This window comes from Pleurodeles waltl, chromosome 10 (genome assembly GCF_031143425.1).
Source record: "Pleurodeles waltl isolate 20211129_DDA chromosome 10, aPleWal1.hap1.20221129, whole genome shotgun sequence".
Taxonomy (NCBI): Eukaryota; Metazoa; Chordata; class Amphibia; order Caudata; family Salamandridae; genus Pleurodeles; species Pleurodeles waltl.
In genome coordinates, this window is record NC_090449.1 from 458,364,270 (window position 1) to 458,384,995 (window position 20,726).

Consider the following 20,726-nt stretch of genomic DNA (forward strand, 5'->3'; position numbering starts at 1 on the left):
TGGCTAATGCGATCCAGATCAATTCCCTCCTGCCTCTTAATGCCTTTTGCATCACTTACATACTTTCTTGTAGGGTGCTTTTTAGGGCTTCAATACAAAGAAGGATAGCTTCTTTACTGTTCTTTTGATTTAATATTTTTGTCCTTTCTCTACTTAGTTTTAGGATACCAGTTTTATTTTGGCTTTCCAGACTTCGTGGGAGTGCATTTGTTTTCTTACTCTCGCCCCTCTTCCGTGATTGCTGCTTTTTTCCCTGGTCCCCCCCCCCCCGCATGGTCTGTGGTACTCTTGCACCCTCAGCTTATCCATTACTTCTCCAGCTGCTCCCAATCACGCTGCATATTTAGTTTTAGTTTATTTTCATCAACAAAATAATTGTCAAAGCCAAAAATCGAGACCTATTGGCTTTGCCACTGCTTGTTTCCCATTGTTGCAGATATATTGGAATTACGTTCTAAAGGTGGAATTCAAGGTTATATCAAGGACATAGCTATTATTGGTCCAGCAGGTGCATTGGCAGTGGGGCCAAGAAGCCTGTTGATGCTACTTAAGCTCTGAAAATCCCTGTATTGCACTACCGAACCATAATTTGGGAGGGGGGTCATTTTCCTTCCTTGCTCTAGGGCCCATATCACCTTGCAATGTCGCTACATTATTTGTATCTGTTGACCTGGCAGTGTTGATAACCAGTTCTATAGGGTTGTTTTCAGATCTTTTTCCAGTTGTCTGGCCTAAATGAATGAGTTCTGAGGTTTGTAATGATGGAATGCTCCTTGGATAGAAGTTCACTTCTGAGTGTTTTGACTCTGAAGTATTTTATTTTGAGCCTGTTTGTGAATCTTTTTCATGTCTGTGCATCCACAGGTTTAAGTAACGTATCAATACTATTTTGTGTACCAGTATTTTTTGGTTTAAAGCTAGCACCTATTGTAGCCTACTATCTGGTAGATGACTGCTATGATGAAATGTATTTGACATTCAGTGCAGGAGTCTGATTCGAAATGTGAGAATACAAATTGTCGAGGATACATATTAGCTCTTTTCAGACTGTTGAAAACCAGCAGTTATTTGTTTCTGACTAAAAATGATAACATCACCACAGCCCCGGATCACAGAGGGAAAACGTTTATGAAGTGCCTTTAAACTTTACCATCTCTAGGCTACCAATTACAATAGCTCAACCTGCTACGGTGGTTCCTAAAGAATTAATAGCAGGGTTGCAAAAAACCCGGAGCAGTTTCTTAGTACTGATCATACGTTACCATGTAGTTATTCCCTGAAGACAAATACCAACCTGCACGTTCCGAAATGCAATTATCAAACAACATCGCTAGGAAAAGTAAGACCTACTGGCTCCCTCCCCTTTAAAGAACATGACTAGAAACTACCCAAAAAACGCACCGGTTTGCCTAAAGCTAAACTAACTTAAAACTGACAACAAATACAAACAATCTCAGCAGGACATATTTTTTTAAATTATAAATGAACTACTCTGCGTACACACACATAAAAGCGCTTGAAAGGTGGTTGCGGGTTTGAACGCTATAAAAGATTTGACATTGGTTTTCACAAGTAGGCCAATCTCGCCTCTTCAGAGTGTTTCAAGAAACATCCTATTCATTTTCATCGTAAGAAACTAAGGGGTTAACGGTGCAGCTGACAACAGTGGGACGTGTCTTGTAGACTCCAGAGGCTGTCAGTTCAGCATCACTTGTTTGTTCATATCAGAGGGACTCTGCCTGCCATTCATTCCGACACCTAAACAACAGCTCTATTCTGCGCTCTTATCGGCTGGTAGCGAGCCGAGGTCAGAGGGCAGCCAGCACTGAGCATGCTCCGGGATGGCATCATTGATTTTCCACTTGGCCATATCATAGGCACAGCGCCGCAGATTGAGATGGATAGAATTGGCAGCAGATAGTTGTCTGCTCTGCTGCCACGGCCATTATGAGCTGTTCTTCCATGCCATCGATCCATTGCGTGCCCGGAGGAGGCTGGAACCTTAGGAAGCTGTCTCTTTTGTGCGTATCCAGGCCCAAACAAGAGAACTGTCGGGAGAGGACAGGCGCGATAACCGGCACCTCCAGCCCTATTGTAACTCTGTCTCTGCCTCGCCCATAACCTTTCCACAGATCACCGGCTAACCTTTTCCTGCAATAGCCCAAGTAGTGGTTATCAGGAAGGCGTAATGCCCACTGGATGAGCCTACATTTATTTCCTCCCCAGAATATTTGCTTAACGTGACGTGCCGCACCCGATAGTTAGAACAAGAGTTTTTGCGCCCTGGTTGCTTGTTATTAAGCCGTATTTGTGTTCAGTTCCGAATGGGTTGGTCCTTAATTCTTGCCCAACTGTTTTTAAAGAGCAAAAATCTTATCTGTGCGCGCTTTCGCGTATATTTCATTTGTTATTTAGGGCTGCATAATAATCAAACAGTTGGTGAATACAGCCCAAGACTGTAAGTTTATTTCTAGGTTGTTTCCGTGAACTGTGGTGCTCCAGACACGGTTTGTGAAGCATACTGCAGTATGGATGGTCCTCTGATGTTTTGTAGGCAGTTCTAATGTCTGCGTGCTACGATGATGATTGGCAGCACCGTCGTGAGTGTGTTCCACAGTCAAGCTGATGGGGTAATCAGCCGTTAACGCAGGAAGGATCTATTTGTGTGTATGTATTCAAAGTTTGTATAGCGCACTAAACCCCAAGGTGTCAAAGCGCTTGCGGGAAAACCCAGAAAACAACAGAGGCACTATATATGAGAGATTCAGATTAAAGAGCCATGGTTTTCAGCTGTTTTTAAAGACTGAAAAGGTCTCTGTGTCTGCGATGTGGACTGGCAGGGTGTTCCAGAGCTTTGCAGGCTCTGCGGAAAAGGCCCAACCTCCCCATCTGGCTTTACGAAATCTAGGAACAAATGCCAGTTTACGAGAGGAGGATCTGATTGGTCTGGCTGGGACGTATCAGTGGAACATGGAGTTAAGCTGTTCAGAACTCTGTAGGCAAAGTGCCAGATGGACCATACATAAGGCATTGAAAGCAATTTTCTTTCTAATAGGAAACCAGTGAAGGGCCTGTAGACCTTCCTTGACCGATACATGCTTGAAAATGTTCAGACTGAAGTGGGGAGCTGCATTCTGAACAACCTGCATCTTACAACAGGACATGTTGGTGTTCAGGTATAGGGAGTTACAGTAATCTAGACAAGAGGTGATGAGTGCAATAATGACCGCTTGACGTAACTTAACAGGAATATAAGGGAAGATCTTCCTCAGAATTCTGATGATATGAAAGCAAGTACTTGTTGTACGGTTGACCTGGATATTAAAACTCAAGGAGTTGTCAAATACGATGCCCAGATTTTTGGCTAATTTAACAGGGGTGGGAAGAGGCCCACACTTCTCAGGCCACCAGATATTAGACCAGATCAATTCCTGGGTGCCAAAAACTAGCACCTCAGTCTTCCCAGCATTGACTTTGAGGGCGTTGTCATTGATCCATTTATCAATGCTGGATATGCAGGGCCTGAAATTGTCAGCAACGGAGGGCAATTCATTGGAAATTGACACAATGATTTGAGTGTCATCAGCGGAGGGCTGTACTTTGAAGCCAAAGAAGCACACCAAAGCCACCTGGGGAGCAACATAAACATAAAAGAGAGTTGGATTGAGCATAGAACCTTGGGGAATGGGATATGGAAGACTGAAAGCCTCTGCTTTAAAGTCTCCACAGCTGACCATTTGGACTCTTTCCATAAGGAAAGAGGATAGTAAGCGGAGGACTAAGCCTCCAACCCTGATTTCCTACAGGCGTTGAATCAACTGTGCTGGCCAGAATATGTCAAATGATGCAGATAGACCAAGCATTTGGAGAAAGGCTGCACCCCCCTGATGGACATAGTGGCAAATGTTATCTGCTACCACCGCAAGGAAGGTTTCCGTACTATGGCCCGACCTAAAGCCATTCTGTGAGGGGTCCAAGGAGCGGTGTGCCTCCATGAATTTTAAAAGTTCCTGATTAATAACATTTTCCAAGACCTTGGCTGGCCAAGGAAGTAAGGAGATCAGACAATAGTTCTTGAAATCCTCCGGATCTGCATTGGAGTTTTTCAGTAGAGGAGTGACAATAGCTTTTATCCATGAGGTAGGAAAAATGCCTGATTAGAATAGGTACATAAAAGTGTTCTGCAAAAAATCAGCAATAGTTTCAGGGGCCAGATGAAATTTTTGGGCAGAACACAGATCCAACGGAGACCCTGATTTGATGTTCAAAAAAGAAGCTCTTTAGCCTACTGTAGGGAGATGACAGGAAATTCCAACAGTTTGTGTCTATTGCAGCACACACCACTAGACAGGGAGCCACCTTCCAAAGGAAGATCAAAGGTGGAATATATATCCATAATCTTACTGTGGAAAAAGAGCACCATATAATCACAGAAATCTTGAGAGATGGAACCCCTGGCTTGCCCCTTACGACCCCTAGCACTTCGTGTGCGACCCCTGGTCTCAGAAGTACAAAATCAGCGCCTTTAACATAGGGGCATCTCCTCCTTACGGACATTAGTTAAGGATGCAATCTCCTTGTTTTTTGCAAATTTTTATTACACTAATGTTATTTAATAGCATATTATTCACAATTAGTGTAATAAAAATGGAGTACAATTAGCTGGAATATGACCCTCCTAGCAATTGTATTAACTAAAAAATAATTTTAATTGTATGCTGTGTGCATGTGTGCAAGTGAGAGTGTTGTTGTGAGAGAGTGTGTATACATGATTGTGTGTTTATGTATAAGCATGTTTGAGTGAGTGAATGTAATGGTCAAATGGCGTGTGATGTCACTTCTGCTACCCCTCGCCTTTTAGTGAATTGACGTTCATGGGTGGAGCTAGTCCTTGTTTGCTTTTTCTTGAGGCAGGCTTCGACTGTGGTTAAGGCGTTGAGGATGGAAGCAAGTGGTGGTAAAGGAACAGGCTGAATAGAAGTCATATGCACTTCCTATGTGCTACTCTTGATATGAATAATCATTGATTAATCTTTTTCACTGTCAACTAGGCTTTATGAAACCTTCATTTTCCCTTGTCTTTTGTAGTGGGACTTTAGGGCACATTCCATGTCACCTTCCTCTGAAGGGGGCTCGGAGAAGATGGGGCAGTAGTTTTTCGTTTTTTGGAGGGGATGGCGAAGACAATATGTCCAGTGTAAGAGTAATTACAACATTTTTTGTGCAAGTGCAGCAAGTTCAATTTTCTGCTCTGTTTCTACCGCAGGAAGATGAGATATAGCAGACTGTTGTTACTGTTGAGTTTTCTGGGAACCTCTGTTTCATGGGGCAATTCCATTTCAGATTCACTGTACTCGGGCATGACTGTAGCACTGATCTGCTTTGGCTTTTGTCGGGGTGAAGGTACAGTTGTTCATCTAGGGGAGATCCTCCTCCAAATCCTTCGTGTCCCGAAGAGCATGGCTCAAGTGTACCACATTATGCTCCTTAGCAAGAAAAGGGATGAGGACTTAATGCTAGTGGTGGCAACATATTTCTTCTCATTGGCTTCTTTCCTGGCAGGAGCCTCTTTCTTAAAAGCTATCTTCTTCACTTTTTGATAGCCAGATGCACAAGTAATAGCATTTAGCAAAGAGGTCTGGGCTCCAGTGTCAGCTAATTCACAGACCTTTCCCAATCTCATACACGTCCACCTGCAGGGAATAAAAAAGAAGGAAGACAGGTGAACCTGTATATTCTGGTTTGTGAAATACAAGTCATCAACATAATAATGATATATGTTTGTGGAAAGAAATTGTTTGGTTAGGTAGGATGGTACTTAAACCAACATCACTGAAAAGCTACATAATAAATACCTGTTGTTCCTTCAGGTCCCAAGGGACCCTTGTTTGTATCATAGGGAGGTTGGAAAAACGTGATTAAGTTAAATACAAATATTAATGACCTTGGCCCAGAGGACACAAACCGTCGCACAAAATACGTGGAAAAACATCTAAACAACCTGATGTCATTCTATGGCCCATGTGACCCATATGGTAGGCCTGCTTAGGCTGGCAGAACGTGATTAAATTAATTACAAATACCATCCATGGCACAGAGGGCTCAATCCATGCGACAAAACATGCGGATATATTTCTAAAAGTAAGTAGTAAACATCTAGTGTCTCTCCAGGGCACCTGGAACGACTTTGTGTGTCCAGGGCAGGCTAGTAAAAAAGAGATTACATTCATTAAAAATAATAACCATGGTCCAGAGGGGCCAAGCTATGTGCCTGAAGATGTGGAAAAATCTACAAAATGAGAAATAAATACCATGTGTCCTGCAAGGGCCAATGGGACTTCTACTAGGGGTGTCAGGGATGTCTCACAAAAATCGATCAAATTATTTAAAAATAATAATCACGGTCCAGAAGGAGCAATCCATTTGGAAGAAAGTGGGGAAAAAATTCAAACGATAAATATATACCTGTTGTCCCTCTGTCACCCATGGGACTTCTATGAGATGCAGGGTAGAGGCTGTCATACATAGATACAATTAACTGCCATTCCACAAGAAAGCTATAGTAACAGAGATCGATAGAAATAAGAATTTCTCAAAACTATATGTGAGCTCCTAAATGGCCTTAAAATAATCACCCCCCCCCCACACACACACACACCACCACCACCACCACCACCCCCCCCCCCTGAGCAGGTGCCTGGCAAGGAAATAAGAGGCATGGGGACAAAAACAACATAGCCATCTGCACTGGGTTTCAATCCACTAACAGACGCATGCAAAACTACAGGGAAGGGTTACACACATAAAAACCCAAAATGTGCATGTGCCGATACACCATTAGTAAAGCAGCGATGAAAATATAAAAACATCAACCTAAATTGAAAAGTAACAGCACAGCAACATGGACATGGAAAAGCAATTGTTTAGGATAAACTTTAAAAATATCCTAAACATAAACAGCTCTCGCAACAACTACCCCTGTGAAATACTTTTAAATTTGGCAGAAGTGTTCATTAATGAATCATCTCACTTGCAATGCTGGGCTACTACATGGGGTAAAAGGTGTCTGAAAGTGAAGGGAAATGTCTGGCTATATGGTCCTGGACTCTTGGAGTCACCCCAGCGACCGACAGGCACATGCAGACAAAAATATCCTGCATTTGGCATGAATTCAAGGCCAACCTCAAGCCTGTAAAATAATAAACAAAATGTCTCTAGCACGGCAGAGCAGAAGTGAGAAGGTCAAAATGCATTGCATAAATACATGAATGGGCTACAGCAGCCTAGGCACCAAACCATAGAAATACAATAGTATAATCACAACTTTAAACAAAACACAAGAAAAATGAGAATACATATATATCCCTAGAATATCAAAATGTCCTTTGCACTTACATCATTGTCCCTGAATACTATTTGTGCCTGTCCAGCACCCATGACCCAAATAATAGGCAGTCCAGCAACAAATAAATTTTACAAAATAAAGAATAGTTGCATTCCCATCCACCAAAATCTATTGTATTGCAAAATACTACATCAAAATTATTTAATTCCCCCCCCAAAAAATGGCAAAATCTCAACAACATACTATGCAGCAGAGATTGCAAACAAAGGAAGAGTGATAAATCCCTTCCAAATCTAAAATGTCCAAGGGCTCATTAAAGAACAGCGAGGGGTCTTTAAGCCAGGAAGAAAAGTTGATTCTATATGTAGAGTAGCTTTACTATCTATAGCACTTTCCGTGTAAATAAATAATTGTATAAATGAGATATGCATTAGCACTGAAAAAAAAAGTTATCTGACTGGTCAACTCAGGTAAAAATGTATTGATGCCCTGCATCCAAACAGTATCTGCTAAAGTTTGGTTAATTCTCTTTGATCCAGTTCTCTCACAGTAGAATTTGTACCCCAACAAAATCTAATTATGTGGCATTGCACGTCACATCTGTAAAGCAAAAATTCTGGAAATTATCCAAGATTACGCCTGCACATCTGTCATACGATGGGAGTAAGAAAACGTTGTGCCTTTACAGTATGCTGACAACTTTTAGTCTCATCTAAGATATTTTCAAGATTCCAGTGGTCAGGACACTGGTTTTAAGTAACCTTAAGGCATGTCTCACAGTGTGATTACAAATTTATATTTCACAACCCTTGTGTTTTGGGTGATTTGAGGGTCACAAATTTCATTGCTGTAAAAGATCAATTTAGAATCATACACATTTCTACATTCTCTATAGTTTGCTGTAGGTATGTATTGTAAAATTGTAACAGCCTGAAGAACTTGTTTGAATCTGTTGATTTCCTTGTTGAGGTTTCCATTTTGAATAATTATTAATTCCTAGTAGTTATAAGAATGCACTGATACAATCTTACCTTTATTAACACTCTGGGCCCTAATACAACCTTGACAGAGGTGTTTCCTCCATCTCAAATGTGACAGATGTCCCGTCCGCCATATTACGATCTCCATAGAATATAATGGGATCCCAATACGAAGGACGCTATATCCGTCACATTTGTGATGGAGGAAATCCCTCCGTCAAGGTCGTAAAAGGCCCTCTGTCTGTTGTTAGCACCCAACTCTCTTTAAAGTGAACAAAATTTAAGTTTATCTAAATTAATTTCAAGGGCATGCTCTGTTAAGTGATCTCTGACCAAATCTGGACCTTCCTCAAGTGCTTCTGGATTTCCGAATTGGGTGGCCTCAAATTTGACTGCCATAGAGTAGAGTGAAGATTATTTTTGCACACAGTCCAATATTCGTCTGTAATTCATCACCTTGATAATAATAGAAAAAGATTGGGTCACTTGATCCTATTTAGGACAAATTTGTCCGCTCCTACATTTTGCTGGGTCCATTTTCTGTTTCCAGAGAATGTTAGTCCAAAGCATAAGATTAGACAGCACTAATCATGATGATTACTTCAACTGTATTTGTTTCTCCCTCACCTAAAGTGAGCCACCATTATTTTCAGTTTAAGGGCAAGTAAACTCCAGATCAATTCCAGGTTTTCCTGAAGCTCTCTTGGGGTTTCATTCAGTACGGCATTGCTGTTTTGTTAAATAGATGGCCAACTTTTTTTCCTTTTTAAATTGAGCATACCTAGGCATTTTTCCTTACTGGTATTTGCTAGCTAAATACAAGACAAGCTGTTGTACAGCCTTTCCCTGATTAATAGTTATTTCTCTGACTTTATGTTCCCATGGCCACACCATATCCATGCAGTGTTATGGCTACAGTCAGGTCTAGCAGTCCGCAATTGATGCCTATTTGATATAGTTCAACCCATAGTATTTCTCAATTTGTGGACTCAAAACAACTGGACTAAATTATATCAGAAGAAGCAGTAGAAAGACTTTGGTTGCCTTTTACCAAGAAATAGTTACCAATCCAGTATTATAGCACTCATGCATGAACAATCTTGCTAAAGCCTGAAACGTAGCTTGATTGCCAGGATGAATTTTTGCCTTTACAGTTCTTTTCTCAGCTTTTATTGTTATTAATAGTGGATAGAATCATTGAGTCGTTAACATTGTGACAGTCACATAACCTTTATACAATGGGCTTATTCTTAGACATCAAAAGTCTGGTATTTTTCCATTGTGATAATGATGGGCTTCTCCACTGGGCCCATTAACGCTACCCACCATGCAAGACAGTAATAAAGCACAACTCACGCAATGGAATAATTAACTTCTGTAGAGATGACTCCTCCATGAACCAAGATCTTCTCTGGTATATAGTGACCATTCCTTCATACCCAACTACTACCCCTCCATGTGCCACTGTACTTTACCCATTAACCCCAAATATTTGCATGTTTTTTTGACAAACCTGTAAGGTATATATAGGAAACTCAAATGACATTCACTCCGTACGCCTTTTTCTCTAGGAGAGGTGGATCCCTGTTCTGTGAGTTCTTGGTGATGCTATGTTTTGCAGTTACAAACCCTAAACGTTTTGGTCAAATTTATATCTATTGGTATCCAAGTCAGAGGGAATATGTAAAAAGGTAAGTGTAGGATCCACACCTTATTACCACCTTTTACTTTGTGCAGTGTTTGGCATACTCCCTCCCAGATGGGCCTAACCTGGGGGCATCATCATATAATGTTGCTACAATCTGTTGGTTGTTCTCAGCAGCTCAGGCATTTGGATGAGTTGATTCTCCTGAAGCACCATAATCTACAGCATGCACAATAGAATCGATGTTCTATGGTTCTAGGTTTTTAAGTTGGATTAAGTGGAACTGGGTGGCTATGGCACTCCTTTCAGGACCACCTTGTCCATTTGCCAATCCGCATTGATGAGTGTTAAACCTCCCTGCAGTGTCCTCCTAAGAGTGTTGTCTGGGTATGTATCACCAATGACCGTCTCACAGTACATATCTTTTTATGACCAATGTTTTACATTTAACAGTGTGGCTCTAAGGGATTGAAGTCAGGGAATTCTATTAGGCCTTTAATGTAGGGATGGAGGGCATGTCTCAGTTTTAGGAATTTGAAAATGTGTTGCTTGTGCATGTCATGAGTTATCTGGAAGTCTATGAATGAGCACTTTGTGGTGTCTGACATTATGGTGGTCATTCTGACCCTGGCGGTCTTTGACCGCCAGGGCGGAGGACCGCGGGAGCACCGCCGACAGGCCGGCGGTGCTCCAATGGGGATTCCGACCGCGGCGGTAAAGCCGCGGTCGGACCGGCACCACTGGCGGGGTCCCGCCAGTGTACCGCGGCCCCATTGAATCCTCCGCGGCGGCGCAGCTTGCTGCACCGCCGCGGGGATTCCGACCCCCCCTACCGCCATCCAGATCCCGGCGGTCGGACCGCCGAGATCCGGATGGCGGTAGGGGGGGTCGCGGGTCCCCTGGGGGCCCCTGCAGTGCCCATGCCACTGGCATGGGCATTGCAGGGGCCCCCGTAAGAGGGCCCCTACATGTATTTCACTGTCTGCTGCGCAGACAGTGAAATACGCGACGGGTGCAGCTGCACCCGTCGCACAGCTTCCACTCCGCCGGCTCGATTCCGAGCCGGCTTCATCGTGGAAGCCTCTTTCCCGCTGGGCTGGCTGGCGGTCTGAAGGCGACCGCCCGCCAGCCCAGCGGGAAAGTCAGAATTACCGCAGCGGTCTTTCGACCGCGGAACGGTAACCTGACGGCGGGACTTTGGCGGGCGGCCTCCGCCGCCCGCCAAGGTCAGAATGAGGGCCTATGTCTCCCAGTTTTGAGATTCTAATATTATCCAGGACCCATAAGCCTTACAAGGCGCCAACATGTCTTAATTTGGCAATAGTGCTTTTTTGTGAGCTGAACATCCCGTCCAAGGCTTTGTAGTGTGTGTGTGGCCATTCTTTCATTGCCAGTGGAAGTGCGAAGGGCGCGTGTCACCCGATGCCCATTTCTCTGTTGCAAATGCTGGGTTATCAAGCCATTAATGTATTATTATTGTGTGGCGCAGTAGCATGCCACTTTTTCCACCATCTTGTCCACTCTGCAGATTCGTTCATCATACTACGATTTGCAGATATGTATGGAGACGACATTGAGAGTAACCCTCCCTGCCAGATTAGTGTACAGAAGGTGTGTATATTGCAGAAATGAACCAGATGATGATTTTTTCCAGCAGAGGGAGTCATACCAACACAGCTCAAGCTCTTTCTCTGGTCCCTACCAAGGAGACCTCCCGCAGGTGCGCCGGAGGGAAAGTTACTAGTAAACAGCTGACTACGAAGGCTACTCGCAAGACCGCTTCTGCCACTGGCGGAGTCAAGAAGCCTCACCACTAATGACCTAGGATCATGGCTTTCCATGGGATTCAACACTACTAGAAGTCCATTGAGCTGCTTATCCACAAATTGACACTATGCGTCACTCGTACTCATGTCCAAAGGAATTGGCGAGGTGTGTTGACCTTATTAGGTGGACAGTCTCTAGTTCTCTCCAGAGATTCAACACTACTAGAAGCCCATTGAACTGCTTATCCACAAATTGACACTATGCGTCACTCGTACTCCTGGCCAAAGGAATTGGCAATATGTGTTGACCTTATTAGGTGGGCAGTCTCTTGTTCTCTCCATCTGTCTGTTTAGCACCCCATTTAGGTCTCAGTCTACAGTCAGTCTTCCCAACCTACTGTCAGTCTCCCGTCTGGGAGTGAGCTAGTCTATGCATTCAATGCAGATTGAAACAGTGGGATGCGTGTATATGCTTGCCAGGCATGTGGGATTTCCCTTAAGAGATGCCTTGGTTGTTACGTAGCATCCATGAGGGTCTCTATATCAGTGCAAAAAGAAGTATTGTCACTGCCTGTCTGAAATTCCTTTGTGAATTTGGTTTGTAGCATTGTTGAAAACCTCTGTTGTGCTAGGAAAAGGCATAGCCCCTCATGAGGTGAGTTTCCTGTAACAATAGGATGTCTGTGCCATACTGTTTAGCTGTTTTAAATACATTATGTAGATCTTGTTTAATAAGCTGTTGCATTCCAGGTTATGATACATGTATCTACATGTTAAAAGTCTATGGTCTTACTGGCCACGTTAGGTTGTTTACTGCTGTGGTGTGAGCTTTATGTGTGATATTAATTGTTTTGCATTTGTGACACTGTTCGGAGTAATTCTCAACAAGCAGTAACCATGAACAGAGCTCCCCATGCACCTGCTACCTCACCCTACACTTCAAGAACTTAAAGTATCTGTTGAGCGATGTATGTTGTGGGCCTGCCAATGTTGGAAGCACAAAATGGAATACCTAGCTAAATATAAAACTTTAATAGCGCCATACTGTCCACCAGGCAGACACAGTGGTCACGGGTGCAAACATTATAACAAACTTTAAGTCCAGCCCAGTTCCAGTGTGGTAACAATTTGCACAACACCATGCCACAGAGGGTACCAACTGCTGGCGTCCTGTGTTTCACAGGTTACTGCCATGCAAAGAGGCAATGTCCAGGTGGGAACCCAACTGGTATTCCTTATATTTAACAAGATGTAGCATCCATCTACTCGGGTTGGTAATTGTGAGCAAATCTCATCATGGCCAGGGGGTTCTTTTTGTTGTCATATATCTCAGCAGCTAAGTCTGAATGTGTTTGGGAAGGCCTGTGTCCCTTTTCATCTCCATGAGACCGATTCAAGTCATCACTGTTTCCTCTTTTGGTCTCTTAGTGTGACTGCTGCTGGTCTTGAAGATCAGAAGGGTGGTCTCCATTACCTCAGCCCCCAACAAGCACTCTCTGGTCCACTGATCAGTCCTGGGCTGATTCTGAATTCTCAAAAAGTATGCATAGGATTGCCAGATAACTTAAACGTAACTAAGTATGAAAGTTGACTGTCTAGATGCATAGCTCATAGCTACAGTTTCACCCTTTTGAAGGATTTTCTTTATCGCTGCCCTAATTTGGTGTAATAAGGGAAAAGGAGGGTTCTGTTGGAGTTCCCTGGAAGTGCTTTCAGAGTCAAGGCTCTCTGACATCAGATTTTGGGACCGAAGACTAAAACCATTCAAAAAAAGGAATTTATTTTGGCTTTGTTCCCTTCACGGTTTATGGAAAGCCCATCAGATGTGTTGTTCTGGCAGGCCCTGCCCTCTGCATCATCCACTCTGTCCACCAGGCTCTTGGTAAAGGAGGATAGCTTGTTCACTTGTTAACAGGTCACAAATGGTTTCCCCCCTCCCCTGTGAAATGACCCTACGCTTTTGTGCCCCTCTTTCCACAGTATTTCTCTGGTCTTGCTGCAAGAGGGCCACATCTGATCCAACTTCCATAATGCATGTCTCAAGTACCTGTTTTACCCTCTCAATTGCTAGAAGGATTATCATGGTGTTGGCATGTTGGGCTGCCCACTCGCTGGTTTCCTGCCCTTTGATGTTCCTTCTGTTTGTTGACTGTTTTCTAGTGGCCACTAGCTTGATGAACTTGTCAGTGTTGGGTTGCTGCGACCCTTGGGCAGTCTTGTCTTTCACAGTATTTGCTATACAGTTCAGCATTGAGTCATCCAGTCAGATGGCTTCACTCCAAATCCTCAGTTTATGCTACATGCCTGCATCTGTATTGGTGCATTAGATCGAATGCCAGTGTAAGGAATCATAAACAGTGCCCCATCCCAGCTGTTTCTACTTTTAGGATTAGCACTATCATGTAGGCGTGCCAGTTGTTTCCAGGCCTCTGCTGTGGATGCTTCCACTGTGGGTCTTCTAAAGAAAAAGGGAGGAAAGGGGGACTGGGTCAGATTCAGTCGGTTGGGGTGCCATCAGAGGCTGGTTGGGAGTTCGTTCCGCTGCATACCCTTCTCAGGGGAGCATTCACCACAGAGTCAATTGCAGTTCTTTATAAGTGGGACCTGCATGTTTGTTTAAGCGCCATGAGTGAACAGGATTTAGGTGTCCTTCTGTGCAATGATGTTATAATGCTGTGGGCTCGCTTTGCTCTATGAACAGCATCTCAATTTTTTCCTAATCTGTTTTTTCCCCCATGACATCCTTGAAGGGGCTGTGCCTGCCAAGCTTTTTTTCTTGGGGTGAGGCAGAAGAGGCACGCAGCTAAAGACTGTATGCTCTGCTCAGCGCCTGGGCCCTGGGTGTCTTGTTCAGGGATCTGACCATCTACTGCGTACTCTTCAGCAGTGGAGGACGTGGTCCCAGGCCCTTCCCAGACTCTGGGTTTCATCAGCTGCTGCCACTAGGGACATATCCACCAATTCTTCACTTTTTGCGCCACTCCTCTGCAGGTCCAAATCACCCCACTTACTGCATCTTCCTGCTGACTCTGCTTGTGCCCTTCTCTCCTCTGTAGTCTCAGCAGAAAGGAGTGAAAACTCTTCTTTGGGGGAAGGCTTCTCCTTTCTTCCCTTGCCACCATACGTCAGGTCACAATGTTGTGGAAAAACAGCCCAGAGTGACGTTCTTCATCAGAGGGTACTCTTGCTCAGTCAATCATTCATCTATTCATTAAGCTTGTCCTATTTTCACAACTCTATTGATGAAAGTAGTGTAAGCCCTTCTACTGGAAGAGCTTCATAAAAACGACAAATTGGTTACAGTTTTGGAGGTCATGGTTTGGTGGACATATATAGTGCATAGGACAGCTGATAAATACAATTTAAGCGGTGAGACCATGTACATGGTTCTGTAGGGTCAACAGGAGCGGGGAGTGCAATATGTTTATGGTGATGGAGGAGGTTATATTGGTTCCTTGAATGAGTTTTGAGGTCTCAGTTAACTCCTTATAGCTTGTACCTAGATCACAGTTGTTGTGGCAGGGCATTCCAAATGAAATCTGCAGTAATTAAAATGATCTGAACTGCAATGGGGCATATACACTTTGGAACAGTCAGTATGTCTTGTTTATGGATCTCCTTGATCGGTGGGCTCTGAAATGGAATACATTTGGCAAAATGACAGAGGAATGGGTCACCCACCAATTGTTTACTCTGCTTGGTATCTGAATTTTGATGCAATTATGTGTTGGGGTAGGCTATTATTTTTGCAAAGTTTGCCACAAAACAGGAGTCAACCTTTACAATTGCCAGTTTTGCAAGTTGAAACTTAGTGGCAAATATTGTCTTTTGGATAAAATGAATTGCAATGGCATAAGGGACTAGGGTCCTGATTTAGATCTTGTCGGAACAAAATACTATGTCACAAACATGCCAAGTATTGCACCTACCAATCGTCCACTGCCAATCCTAGTATGGGGGTAGCTTTTACCTTGTCACTACTCCTCTAGACTGAAGAAGGCAGCTTCCAATCCATGCTGACAGAAGGCAACTCTGAAGCTCAAACGCTTTCTATTGTTTCCAGTATTGGAGATCTGAGTGCCACGGAGAAGTAAGAAGCAAAGGTAGCAAACATGGTTTTGCCAATAATTGGGTTCAATGGATTTCATAGTGTTGAGGGGGGGAAATGCTTATGCTCAAAGACAAGTGTGGGTATTGGAAGTGGCGCTTTCTGCAGGGTCATCCCCAAACGTTTTGCCTTCCTCCTCCTACTTTTTGCTGAATTCGTTTTTGTTTGCTTTAGGGCTCTGCCCCCATTAACATTGGTAACCAGTGATAAAATGCTTGTTCTCTCTCCCTGATGGTACAATTGGCATATAACAAATTGGCATACTTAATTTATTTGCAAGTCCTTTGTAGAGTTATATATCATATACCTAGTGTCTGTAAATGTAATGCTACTACTGGGGGTGAATGTTTGTCATTGTTCAACATTCTCTCCAGGATTCGTTCTTTTTGCACCAGTTGGTCTGCAGCACTTATTCTGCCATCCACTTAAATGGCGCTCTTAAACTAGTTGACTTGACATTTCAACCCCTTTGCCAAGCCTTAAACCCCCGTTTTCTTACATATATCGCTCTTAATGTAGGCTCTAGGTAGCCCATAGGGCAGGGTGTGGTGTAATTGAGAGGTTTGACATGTACTTTTACGTTTTACACATCCTGGTAGTGAAGAACTCCCAAATTTATTTTTCACTACTGTGAGGCCTACCCCTCTCATAGGATAACATTGAGCATTTCTTATTACAAGTAATAAGCTGTAATTCCTAAATGAGAGGAGGTACATATGTCATGTTTGGTACCTCTGCAATTATAACGATAAACTCTCTTTCATGGTAAAGTCAGATTTATCATTACAATTTTGAAAATGCCACTTTTACAAAGCTGGCATTTCCCCGTCCTTAGCCCTTGTGGCTGCAGCTTGTCTTGGGTTACATGACTCTGTGTAGCTGACAGTTAGACTTTGTGAATTTCTCCCATACTGTCCCACAGTAGTGGGATTAGGTGTACCTCAATGGGCCATTAACTGGCTTGATGGGGGATGGAGCTAAGCACAGCCCCACTTGCACCTGAATAGGCTGTGCCCTGTCTTCTCACAAGAGGCCTAAAAACCCTGCATTGTGAATGCAGCCAGCTTGGAGCCAGGGCAGGGGAGTCAAAAAATTCCAGTAACTTCAAAGAATATCTCCAGAAACTTCTCCCACATTCTATCAGCAGGGCAACAGGTTATAAAAATAGTACTCTCAGGCCCACTTTTAAGGTTACTACTGGATCTGCGGAAGGACTCTCAGAGGACTGCTGCTGTATCAAGATGGACTACTTTGCTGCTTGGAGCTGGCCGTGAGTTCTTGGAGGCCAGCCCTTCTGTTGATCCCTGCATCTACATCTGCACCAAGAACTACCAGAAGTGACTCCAAAGGCTAGTTTGCTAGCCTCCTATTCAGAGCCACAGGGACATAACAGGCTGCTACCATCCTGAACCAACATCTGGACCCAGTCTCCAGACACTCTTGGATCCTTGATTGTAGTGCAAAAGGTGACCAGATGACCGCAGTTGGTGCTTTTCTCTTTTAGACACTATTTAGACCATAACCTTTAAAAAAGCCTAACTCCGGTGCTACCGATTGGATTTTTGTCATTTTGGTGTCAAATAATTTATTAAAATTTACTTCATTTTCTAATTTGGTGTGGGATTTTTCTTGTGTTGTGTTTTCGCTTTCTTACTGTATGTGTGCTGCATAAATACTTCACACATTGCCTCCAAGTGTAGCCTAACTGGTTTTTGTGCCGAGCTACCAAGGGTTAAGCACAGGTTAATTTAGTGACTTTATGTGGTTCATCCTGCAAGGGATTGTAGCTGTTGCTTGACCAGGGCTCATACCCAGGTCAACCAGCAACCCTCTTTCTCACAGTGGGGAGCTAAAGGGGATCAAAATAAGATAGTGATATGCAGGAAATAGAAGACCATTAGCTGAATTGATCTGAAAATAATTTACTTGCTTTTCAGTTCTCAGAGAAGGCAAGCAGTTTAAAAGAGCAGAATGTATATAGAACTGCAAGAGACTGCTGAAATTCCTGAAAGGTGTGTTTCATCCTGTTTCCTTGGTAGGCAAGGAAAATAATAGGCCTTAGGTGTCCACAATATATGTGATATTATTGTAGATGTAAGTGAAACGTAAACTCATGTTAGACACTTATGTACCACATTCAAATATAAATATAAGTCAATGCATAGGTGTGAATTGCTGCCAGTCTCAGTGGTATTCATTTTATTTGCCTCAGTAGAAGGCAGGTTAGAGTTAGCCTTACAGAGTTTCAAGCAGAGGCACCCACTGCAGTTGAAACATTCATATTGCTATTATGAGATTAAAGTACTTTCTTTTAATGGAGAGATAAACACTGGCCTGGGCAATATTGTGACTGCTGAATTACTGTTGAGTTCTGAACTCTACTATCCCACACTACCTCGCTGATAAATCAGTAGTTACTTGCCCTTGCTACACTGAGAGTCAAGCGCAGAACCGTTTGTACTTGGCTCAGTTTGCAGGGCCATTGTATAACCAGTGGAGAACAACCTCAACCTGCACAGATGGGGCGCTGTAGCCCCTGTCTGCCCCTCGGACCCTCTAATGGGATCTGACAATGACTATAACACCATATAAAGGTTTTCAAATGTATTATTTCCCTATGGTTAAATGTAATCGTAGCACCTTTAATCGATACTACCGGTATGTTTTCCCGATTTAATTTATTCTTCAGATGCAAAGCAAATGATGCTCCGCAGGTGTCTCCAATGAAGCTTTGAAATGTATGTATTTTTTAAAAACATTTTGTCTCCTATATTACCATTTCCCAAAGAAACTAGCATCGATCCACGTTTATTCAATTTGGCATCAATTTCTAGTGTTCTTTCCTTATACTACCCAGATGTAATTTAGATTGTTCATGTTCAAATTCTAGTACCTGTATAGATAATAGATTTGTTTTCCTTTGTTTTTTAACACAACTGGTACACATTGCTCATGCTATGTATTTAACTTTAAAAGCTTCCAACGCATTTACATTTAAACAATCAGTGACTCCACTACTCAGACAGACCCTACTATTCTTCACCACAATCTGAAGGTCCTCCCTGATAACAAGATTAAAATCTTGGCCGAGAAGTGATAAAGGGGTGCCTTGCTATGGCATCATCAATTTACCAAACAATGAGGACTGAGGTCCGGTAGCTGGAGATCTTATTTCATGTGAAGCAGAAAGTCAACTGGTTCTTTCTGGTTTCATCTCTTTTTTCAGATATTTTCCACTAGTGTCAAACAGTTGCAATTTTCCTACTGATTTTAGTCGTTTACATGTTTCGACCAAGTGCAACAGGTTCTTACTGTTTCCAACAGATGTCCACAGAATGTAACTGGTTTCCCCTAGTTTACACTTTATTCATATTGTTTTTTGTTGGTTTGAACTATTTACACCTGTTCTTAATGTTCTCAACTAGTTCTTACTGGATTCCACTGTTTTTACTGTTCATTATTTTCTTCACGTCTTTCCTAATTGTACTTTACGGTTTTGAGCTGTTTCCTTTCAGTACCTGCTGGTTTCAGCTCGTTCGTACTGCATACTGTGAGGAGGATTGCTGACCCCAGCAACAATCTACGCTTAGTGGCCACTGGCTATGACAATAGGTTGACCTTTTGAGCACTGAATGCAGGAATACTGGGAGTATGGCAGGGCCAAATGATAGGCATGATCACAGATTAAGTGCAGCTGATTCTGCTGGCAGTGAACAAAGGATATCAATACACGTTCATAGAAAGAAGGTTGGAGGGATGGTATTGTACTCTACCAAGATCGCAATGTACAGTATAAAAACATTAAATATCCTTTGAATACGTGTTTGACGGGATGTTATGGTTATCGAAGAATTGAGAAATAGACTGCAGTTCCCCAGATGCTAACTGTGCAACAGTAAGTCCTGCAAGTAGTGTTAATCACCTCACAGTTTTACATCGCAAAATAATATTTCTTTTGACATTACATTTTATATTCCTATCACATATGACACTAGCGATGCAGAATCTAAATGCATGCCTGAAATGCTGACTGTTACTGAAAAGTGCCTTTAGAATAGATGTAGGACTGAATGTCTGTTGCCTGTCAGTAAAACTACTGTCTTTGGACTCCATGCACTCCGTGCAAGAATATCATTTTGCTGTAAGTGGAATAGCATCTATTAATTTATCTGTAGTCCTTCTCGAGACATCTGTTGTTAGTTGCCATTAGAATTGGTCTCTTTTAAATCTCTGTGTGGATGTTTATTGACTGTCACAGGAATTGCAGCCTTTTGGCTACATGTCATCCAGTGAAACCAACTGTTGACAGCTGGTTAATCTTTCTTCTTCTCCCTGGATTCTTTGAGAGGTCAGCTGGTGGCGATCAGTTGAAATTTAGGATTTAAAAGCCTGTTCACTGACTATGTTACTGGAAACTGCAGCTTGCTTTTGATGTGTATAATTATGCTGTTGGTTTGGTTAATCCCTTAGGAGTAACTCTAGTCCTCCGGTGTTGGCATATTTTATAGAATCACATGGGGGACTGTCCTTGAGGCTTATAAGGCAGTGTTATTTTGGCACATTTGTACTTTAAGAATCTGGAGATGGTCTTCACAGGCAAAGTTTAAGGCCACATTGGATCTGAAAAGACACTGATAATGTCACTTTCCCCCGACCACGCTGCTCCCTCTAGTGTTGTTTTAGTGTTCTTTGACATACTCATATAACTGTTTGGTTCTCCATAAAGGACCCTGATACCTGCCGGGTGAACAGGTGCTATATAAAAACGCCACATAAGAAAGAAATCTATTTGGATAGACTTCTGTTTTAATATTGTCCATTTAATATCGCCATGTAAAATGCACTGGAGATTCTGACCCTGGTCACTGGGATTAAATCAAAG

General features: G+C 42.8%; 1 protein-coding gene across 2 annotated transcripts in view; it reads left to right on the forward strand.

Annotated features, from left to right (window-relative positions):
- LOC138261617 (arf-GAP with GTPase, ANK repeat and PH domain-containing protein 3-like) overlaps window positions 1–20,726 on the forward strand; it is a 2,246,054-nt gene that overhangs the window by 2,202,286 nt on the left and 23,042 nt on the right. The window lies entirely within an intron of this gene.